Raw genomic sequence first — 9,154 nt, 5'->3', positions numbered from 1 at the left:
GGTGCCTGGCCAGCCTGGGTGAGGGGCTGATGGCTGTTTTCAGACTGACCAAGCCCCCTGGTGACCGAAGCTCCCAGCCTTTCCTTTTTTTTATTCGCTCCAGCTCCGTGGCCATGGCGACTAAAAGCAGGTATCTGGGGTTTATTTACCTTCTATAATTGAAACTTTGTTGCCTTGAGAAGAGGCAGCAGCCATCCGGGAAGCTTGGCTTCCTCCATCATTGGGGCAACCAAGCCTCCTGCTCACTCCAGCTTCGTGGCTGCCGGCTGCCATCTTGGTTGGGTTAATTTGCATATAGTCACTCTGATTGGCTGGTGGGAGTGGTTTAAGGCATAGCGAAGGTACGGTCAATTTGCATGTTTGTCTTTTATTAGTGTAGATTTTGAGTAGAAAACTCAGGAATATATAAAATAGTGATAACTTTCTAAACTCATCCTGGAATATTTTAACTTCAATGTAATTTACTTAGTTTTAGAAATTACCCAGTGAGGGGGGAAAACAGACAATACCAAGTGTGGGTGAGGACATGGAGCTGGAGCTCGTGTCTGTTGCTGGTGGGAATGAAAAATGTGACGCCACATTGGACAACCCTGGGTAGTTTCCTATGAAGTTAAGCACACACTGTACAACCCAGCAATCCCATTCCTAGGTATTTGCCAAGTGAAATGAAAGTTTATGTTCCATAAAACACAATGTTTATGATTGCCAAACACTAGAAAAAAATCGAAAATTCATCAACAGGTGAATCCTACTCATCAATATAAAAGAATAAACTACTGTAACGGCCAACAATATGGATGAATCTCAAATGCATTATGCTGACTGAAGATGGCCAAATCCAAAAGGATACATATTCTTTAGTTCCACTTATATAACATTCTAGAAAATTCTTTGGGGACAGAAAACAGATCAGTGGTTACCTGGGGACAGAAGCTGACTACAAAGGAGAGCCGGGGTATTTTGGTTTTTTTTGGGGGGGGGGGGTGATATAACTGTTCTAAGTCCCCATGGTGATGGTGGTTCAATTATTGGAACCATTTGTCAAAACATACAAAACTGTACATTAAAAAGGGTGAATTTATATACTTTTGTTTTAAAAAATAATCCAATAGTACCCTAAAAAGCAAAATACAATTCAGATTTCAGAATCCACGGATTTCACTGACTTTATCAGAACTAACTAGAAGCCACAATTAGCTTGATTTTCTTTTCTCCATTCAAATTATTGACCCCCCACCCCAAAAGTAAACAGCAAAAAAGCAGCAGTGAAATCAGCTTTGGACAACCCTAGTATTCCTTAACTGCTGATAGTAGTAGTGTTGCTTCTATAAGAATAGTCAGTAAAACCTGACATTCAATATGGTGATAGAAACAAGGGAAATCTAAATATCTTCAGAAAAGTCAATTATAATTATTATTTACTAAAGTGGAAAAGTAGGAGGAAATATAGAAAAACTATGTAAGAATATTTGCAACAAGATTTAAATCTAATTCATGAACCTAGAACTCCTTGTCTCATCTATCCATCACTTTCCTAGTCATTTTCTAGATGCATAGCTGTTATCATTCTTTGCAGTTGCCCACTTGTATGTAGACTATCTGGCCAATGGCTACAGTGTCTGCTCAGATTGGCCACGGCCTGAAGCAGTGGGGACCCTGTGCTTGGCAGGCTCTACCCACCCTCTGGCTCCAGGAAGATGTCACTGATCTGCGGGCAGCATCCCACCAAAATCCAGGCGGTAACAGAAAAATACAAGGGTGAGAAGTAGCTTCTGTTCTGGTAGAACCAAGTTCCTTATACTGGATCGCGTCAACAAATTTTATGATGAGTGAGTGCATCAAAATAATAAGATGCTTACAGCTCTTTGCTGATGGAGCCTTCCTCCAGAAAAGCATGCTCATGCCAATTTCAAAGTCTATGAAAGTGAAAAGGATGAAGACAGATTCCTGCGATTGTTATAAGACTCTTAGGAGACATTTGAAAAGAGATTGGCAGTGTATGGCTACAAAAATGCATCTGTCCTGGGAATGTTTAAACCCTGACCAAGTTAAAAAAAAAAAAAAAAGATGTTACAACAGAGACTGATCAATTCATCTAAACACAGATCATCAAAAGAGTAGTGTTCCCACCCAGGATTTTCAGCAAGTTGTTTTGATATTTCAAACCAGTGGTTCTCAACCTGTGGGTCGCGACCCCTTTGGGGGTCAAATGACCCTTTCACAGGGGTCGTCTAAATACATCTTGCTCATCAGATATTTACATTACGATTCATAACAGTAGCAACATTACAGTTATGAAGTAGCAACGAAAATAATTTTATGGTTGGGGGTCGCCACCACATGAGGAACTGTATTAAAGGGTCGCGGCATTAGGAAGGTTGAGAACCACTGTGTCAAACCAAAAAACTGAGCTCCAAGGAAGCACAGTCAGCTTTGGAAAACGGTACTATTTAACCTAGAGTCTCTTGTTGGCAAATTTTAGAAGTTTAAAAAGAATCCTTTGCATTCTAAGTTGTCAATACAATAGATCTTCAAGTCATGTTAGTGAATTCTCCCCCACACTCTGAGTAGGAACTTGCAATTTCAGCCATAACACGCATTCAAAGACATATGTACAGTATTGTCTTCTCCTTAGTGTCACAGATTCTGCCAACTCTTTATAGAAGGGTTTCTCTTCAACTAGAGAAATCTCCCTAAGAAGCTCTGTAAGCATAAGCTGTCAAGTGTAACATCCTAAAATGAATTTGCCGCTCAGTAGCTGGCACAGAGCAGGGTGAATGGGGTGTATGAGAAAACAGCTCTGACTGACTGCTGTTCAAGGCTCCCGATTGCTAAGAGAGGCATCCCAAAGCCAATGCCTACGCCGTGTTAGGAGGTTCTTGTTTGCTGTTCTATAGGAAACGCACAGAACAACAGCACCACCTCACAGGAACCTGGGTCATTTGCAATTTCTGTCTAGCTCCTAAAAAGAGACACAGAAAATAAAAAAGGAGTGGCATTTCTTCTGTTTTGGATTTTCTCTGATCTACTAGTAAGAGCTCAAATAGTGCCCGATTTTGTAAAGAAAAGAACAGGTATATTAGTTTCATTCTTTAGCACAGTCATAGAAACAACAGAATAATACAACTAAAAGCTTATAAATCTAGATACTCTCCCTCCTAATTATTGCCTAAAGGGTACGGATGATTCATGCTTTATGTTAAGTGTACCACTGAAATGTGTTACCAAGAAGGGCTCATATTTTGAAGAGTAATTCAGTTGTCACTGTTAGGTCTAAGTATCACCAAAATTCTCTTATTCTAAATGCATACATTTGGGATGGACTGTAGCAAAGGAGATGTATCTTCTTTACCAATATTAATGTCAAGAGTTAAACATCTCCCAAGTCCAACCTAAATGACTGAATGGCCCTAACTGGAGAGGCTCAGTTGGTTGAGTGTTATTGATTCCTGGTCAGGGCACAAGCTCAGGTTGTGATTCAGTCCCTGATCAGGGTGGTGTATAGGAGGAAACTGATCGATGTTTTTCTCTCTCACATCAATATTTCTCTCTTTCTGTCTCTCTCTCTGTCTCTCTCTCTTTCTCTCTCAAAAAATTAATAGAAACATTTTAAAAAGGACTGAATGACTGAGACTTCTTTCTATCAGCATGAGGTTTACTGTTCACAATTTTCATGGGAGTATCACAGAAGGATCAGTTATGTCACATTCAGGAAAGATCGGCAATCCATACCAGGAATATAAGTAAGAGATTGGCTCCCATCAGTTATTTTCAAATTATGCTACCAAGGAAGCTTAGACCAATGTGTCTGTCTTACCACCTAAATGTAATTGCAGAAATGAGCCACAGCCATACAGCGGAATGAATATTAGCAATAAAAACAAGCCAACCACTGAAACATGCTACGACGTGAATGAACCTCAAAAACATTATTTTAGGTGGAAAAAGCCAGATGCTGATGACCAAATATTGTATGATTCCATTTGTATAAAGTGTCCAGAAAAGTCAAATGTAGAGAGACAGAACGTAGATTAGTGGCTGCTGGGGCTGAGGGTCAGTGAGGCAGACAGCCATGTGGGGTCTTTTTGAGATAATGAAAATGTTCTAAAGCCGGACTGTGGTGATGGTTGTACAATTCTGTAAATTTACTAAAAATCATTGAATTATACACTTGAATATATTTTTCAGTCTATAAATTATACCTCTAATAAAGCTGTTTTTTTAAAAAGAGCAGAAAAAAGAGGGGAGGCAAGAATGCCTTGAATAAAGCTACTCTTTACCTCTGGGAGGAAATATAATTACTGTCATAATATACAGGAAAATATAATTTGATGCATAGAATTTTCTCAATTTGAAGGTTTTCATTCATTTTTCCTCCTAAATTATTGACATCAACTATTAAAAGTTTAGTTTTCATTACATTTATATAAAATTGATATTTAGCTATTTTAGGTTTAACATCTCAGTATTTCATAATACTAGTTAGACCCCCCCCAGAATGTTAGGCCTGGGCAGGTAAACCACTCTGTAGGGCAGAAAGGCCGGGAATGCCTGGCTAGAGGCAAAACTGGGAAAACAAAAACCTTGCCCCCAGGGTAACCTATCTTCCCTTAGCATATCACTGGTCATGTGACCTTTTCTTCCCTAATGATAACATCTAGGCCTCAGCTGTGTTTCAGCTCCAGGTCCAGAAAATCAGCAAAACCAAACAAGTAGCACTGTGGCTACCTCAGGACCAGCTACATTGACTAATGACCAACCCCCCCACCCCTCACCCCTTCACTCCCCGCCCCCCACTCCTCCCACTCTGCCCTGGCACCAACCAATCAGTAGAGACCAGGACCCTAGAAGAGCACACCTGAAATGCTGATGAATATTCTATTAAGACCCTCCCTGAGGCCTCCGCTAAGATTTCCACCTGCAAGACAAAGGACCCAGTGCGCATCCTCCCTCCAAAGAGCGCACCCTTGCCATTCCCCCACTGGCACGTAACCTCCAACCTCTAAGGGATCACATGAGACTTGCAACCAGGGGAACAATGGGCAGCTCATCCTGGGCTTACCCCTGAACTGTCTCTACGGCCCCCTTTTCTCTGACTTCCCAGTGAGCCAGAGCAGCACAGCCTACATTCTCCTGTTGCTTTTTCTATGCCCTTCCTTGTTTCACTGTCCCAAGTATATTTTGGCTGCCATCATTGACCCAATGTCGGTGCTGGGCAGCCCTTCCCTTGGGATATCCCATCCCCCATTCCCTTTCCCTAAATAAATTCAATTTTCTTTAATCACCGTCTGAGATGGCTATTTAGCCAGCCTGGGTGCACCATCCACCATATTCACCTTTCAATAGTAAACCCAGAATACATGATTCCTAAGTTCTTCCCCAATCGCAGCAAAAGAGAAAACCACTTTTTCCGTCCTCTTATTGCTTGGCACTGATTGCCTGTGCACCTCTTTCCTCTGCGGCTGCCCAACTCCTAAATCAGCCAACACCATAGGGTTTGGAGGCCTGAATAGGCCCACTGGTCTCCAGGTGCTCAACGACTACCTGCGGACAAGAGCCAGATTCATCGAAGGCTCTGTGCCATCACACGCAGACGTGGCAGTATTTGAAGCAGTGTCCGGCCTACCACCTGCCGACGTGTATCACCCCCTACGTTGGTTTAATCACATCAAGTCCTACAAGGCCAGCCTGCCCGGAGTGAAGACAGCTTTGGACGAGCATGGCCTACTAATGTGGAAGACACCACAGGGAGTGGAGCTACAGACACTAAAGGTGATGATGACATTGATCTCTCTGGATTGGAGGAGGAGGAAGAAAGTGAAGAAGGGAAGAGGCTAAGGGAAGGACAGCTTGGGCAGCATGAGTCAGAGAAAGCCAGAGAGCCTGCACTGTGGCCAAGTCTTCCATCTTATTGGATGTGAAACCGGGATGACGAGACGGAAACGGCAAAATTAGAGGAGCGTGTCAGGAGCATTCAAGCAGACTGCTTGGTCTGGGGCTCTTCTACACTGGTTCTAGTGGGGCATGGAATTTTAAAAACTTCAAATAATCTTGTGTGACAGAAGACGATAAAGTTGGGAACAGACATGCTAGAGCAGTGGATCGCTGCTTTTGAGGACTATGTGCAGTCCGTGGACGTGGCTGCTTTCATGATCTAAATCCATTCTGGATCATTGCCCTTAAATAAAAGCTTGAAATATAAAAAAAGAAAGAAAGAAAGAAAAAAACCACTGATCTGAATAACACACAAGTTCCTTTACAAATTATTTAAATCAGTGTAAGACAATATGTGGTTTGAAACTGAGCTGGGTTAAATCACTGTCAAAACTGATGATCACTGATATGGTTCCTAATCTATGGTCTGAGGGTCCTGGAGGATTTCAATGTATGTCAATTCCATGAGGACAGGAAGGTGAGCTATTTACACAGGGCTGGTCCCCCTGAGTCTTCAACACAGAACGCAGTGTCTTACAAGAGGGGCACTCAGTAAATATTGGTTCAGTGGATGCATTAATAAGGCGGAAACCCAGACACACCAAATATTTTCTAAAACTGAATGGAAACACATACAGGCTCTTGTTTTCCAAACGCAGGTAAATTTTCATGCTTGTAAAATGTAAGTTCACTTAAACGTGTAATTAAATTGATAGTAACATTTTGTCATTATGAACTTTTTTCAATGAATACATGCTCATGTGATTTTGATGTAAATATCTCAGTTCAAAAGTTTTGAAACAACTACTTCTAAAGACGTTTAAATTCCCTCCAAAATCTTCAAAATTTTTGTTTTCCTTTTCTGTCCTTATCCCAGACAAATAAACATACATTTCACTTTTCAGTTTTAGCCAAACCTAGCTTACTTTCTCATCTTTGGCCGGTACTTGGATTAGGACTCAAGCCCACTCGATGTCCAGCACATTGTAACCCATAACATGCTTGTAATGATCCATAGAACCATCAAGGTGAATAAATAATACAACTGAAATAATGACTATTTATTTCAAAAGCCTCTTTGTAGTTAGAACAGGTTTAAGTCATTTCGCAAATCACAAAGATAGGCTCCTTCTTATGAAGTTTGCCTGGGTCCCAGGAAGTGTAAACTGTTTTCATTCTTTCTGTAAACCCAGGGGCCCCGGGGAGGGCATTCCCTGCCAGGCACACATTCCTCTGTGTCAGCGACCTTCACTATCCAGGAGTGTGAGGGGCGGGGGCAGGGCGGCCCAGCAACAGGAAACAACAGCACCAATTGTGTCTGCCCGGGTACCTGAGACTCCAGCTCAGATCAAATTTCTGGAAAACCAGACTTCTGCAGAGCTGAATATTTAACAGCATTAGGTAAAATCAAAAGGACAGACTATCTTTTTTCCCCTCTTGCAAATGCAGAATATAGTAATTCCCCTCTGCATTTCTCTGCTTCACCTAGTCTATATATACACCAAGAAAGGAAAGGAGGTTTGGATTCCTAAAATAAAACAATATAGTGTAATGGTGAACACGCACAGCTTCAGTTATATTTGGGACTCATTGCTTCTCCCAATCTATATAGTGTATTTACAGGCAAATATACTCTATATGGGCAAAAGTGAGTTAATAGTTGTTCGTATGGGGAAAAGACATGCAGGTTATGACAACAGTTTTATTTACTCAAAAGAATGTCACAATGGCACAGTAGATCTACTTTTGCCCACCCCTGTGTGTGTGGGGGGGAGGGGAGGGAGAGAGAGAGAGAGAGAGAGTGTGTGTGTGTGTATTTTTCTTTTTTCATCACGAAGAGGGTTGAAAACCACAGCCATATCATCATCTCATCTAAAAACCAGCCTTGTGCGGTCCTGTACTAGCCTTTCAGGAAGGTAACACTGCGCCTCTGCACAACTGCAGGGCTCTGGAGCTTCCAGCTCTAGCATCCCACCACAGCACACCTGCAGCTACAGAGTCCGGCAGGAATGAATGAAGGGCAAGACAACCACTCTCCTTCGTTCTGGGCTCTTAATTGCGGGAGCAGTGACCTGCCAGAGCTGCGACCTGAGGATTCACAGGTGACAGCAAGCTTTCCAGAGGACATTCTCCCGGGCCCTGACAACAGAAACCGCGGGGGCCTCTGGCAACCAAAATAACCTGGTGCTCACCTGGCTAAGGAGGACTTATCTTTGCTCTTGCAGCGGTTCTCAACCTGTGGGTCTCGACCCCTTGGGCGGTCGAACGAACCTTTCACAGGGGTCGCCTAAGACCATCCTGCATATCAGATATTTACATTACGATTCATAACAGTAGCAACATTACAGTTATGAAGTAGCAACGAAAATAATTTTATGGTTGGGTCACAACATGAGGAACTGTATTTAAAGGGCCAGAAGGTTGAGAACCACTGAGGGCGTGGGAGCTTGGGGGATAGGAGGTCTGGGGAAGCTACTTTCTCTTCCCGGAGGAGCAGAAACTTCTGGCCCCGGGAATCCGAGCACAGAAGACCGCTTTACCTGGAGGTATACTCTCCTCACAAGGGCCCCTAATAGGGACCTGTCCCTGGTTAACTGAGCTGCGCTGGTGAACCGGCTTCAAGGGCACCTGGATGCCCGCCCACCTGGGGGTGACCTGGCGCGCGCTGGTGGGGCGCAGATCGCCTACCTTGGAGGGCGCTGAGGGCGCGCGGGGTTCGGCGCCGCTCCACCCCTGGGATCTCCCGCCGGGTGGACTCGGGGCCCTGGGAGCTCCTCGGGGACAGATCAGCTCCTCCCGGAAGGGCGCGCCCGGGGCAAAGTCCGGCGTCCCGGTGGCTCCGGGGAGGAGCCTGGGCTCCCGCCGCGCCCAGACGCACACTCCCTGCTCCACGAATCCCGGGGTGTGCTGCCTGCACCCCAACACTCGCCTCCCTAACACCGCACACCTCTCAGTAGAGATATAAGGGGGATAGTTTATAAAAGAAGGTTCTATTTGCACTCCAAGTTCATAAGCTTTTATTTTTGTTGTTTATAATTAAACTTTTTATTTTGGAGTAATTTTAGATTCACTTAAAAGTTGCAGAGACCGCACAGAGTGCCCTAACCCCCTCGGCTGGTGTCCCCTAATATTCAGGTCTTTCATTACCTGGTTTTTCATTACCTATGATTACTGAGTCCCAACCCAGTAAGAGAAAAAGAAATGGTGTGTGTGTGTGTGT

The 9,154-nt window shown here is 43.6% G+C and overlaps 1 protein-coding gene and 1 pseudogene across 2 annotated transcripts in view; one reads left to right on the top strand and one right to left on the bottom strand.

Moving 5' to 3' along the window:
- LOC102753413 overlaps positions 1-6,158 on the top strand; it is a 9,920-nt pseudogene extending 3,762 nt beyond the window's left edge.
- CCDC68 (coiled-coil domain containing 68) overlaps positions 1-8,727 on the bottom strand; it is a 44,221-nt gene extending 35,494 nt beyond the window's left edge. For both annotated transcript variants that reach the window (XM_006764483.2, XM_015564430.1), the window contains exon 1: positions 8,623-8,727. The gene's annotated coding sequence lies outside the window, so the exon portion shown is untranslated. The remainder of the gene's footprint in view (positions 1-8,622) is intronic.
- Positions 8,728-9,154: the final 427 nt, after the last annotated feature.

The sequence above is a fragment of the Myotis davidii genome, unplaced genomic scaffold (assembly GCF_000327345.1).
Source record: "Myotis davidii unplaced genomic scaffold, ASM32734v1 scaffold38, whole genome shotgun sequence".
Taxonomy (NCBI): Eukaryota; Metazoa; Chordata; class Mammalia; order Chiroptera; family Vespertilionidae; genus Myotis; species Myotis davidii.
This window is presented reverse-complemented; position numbering and strand designations above follow the sequence as displayed.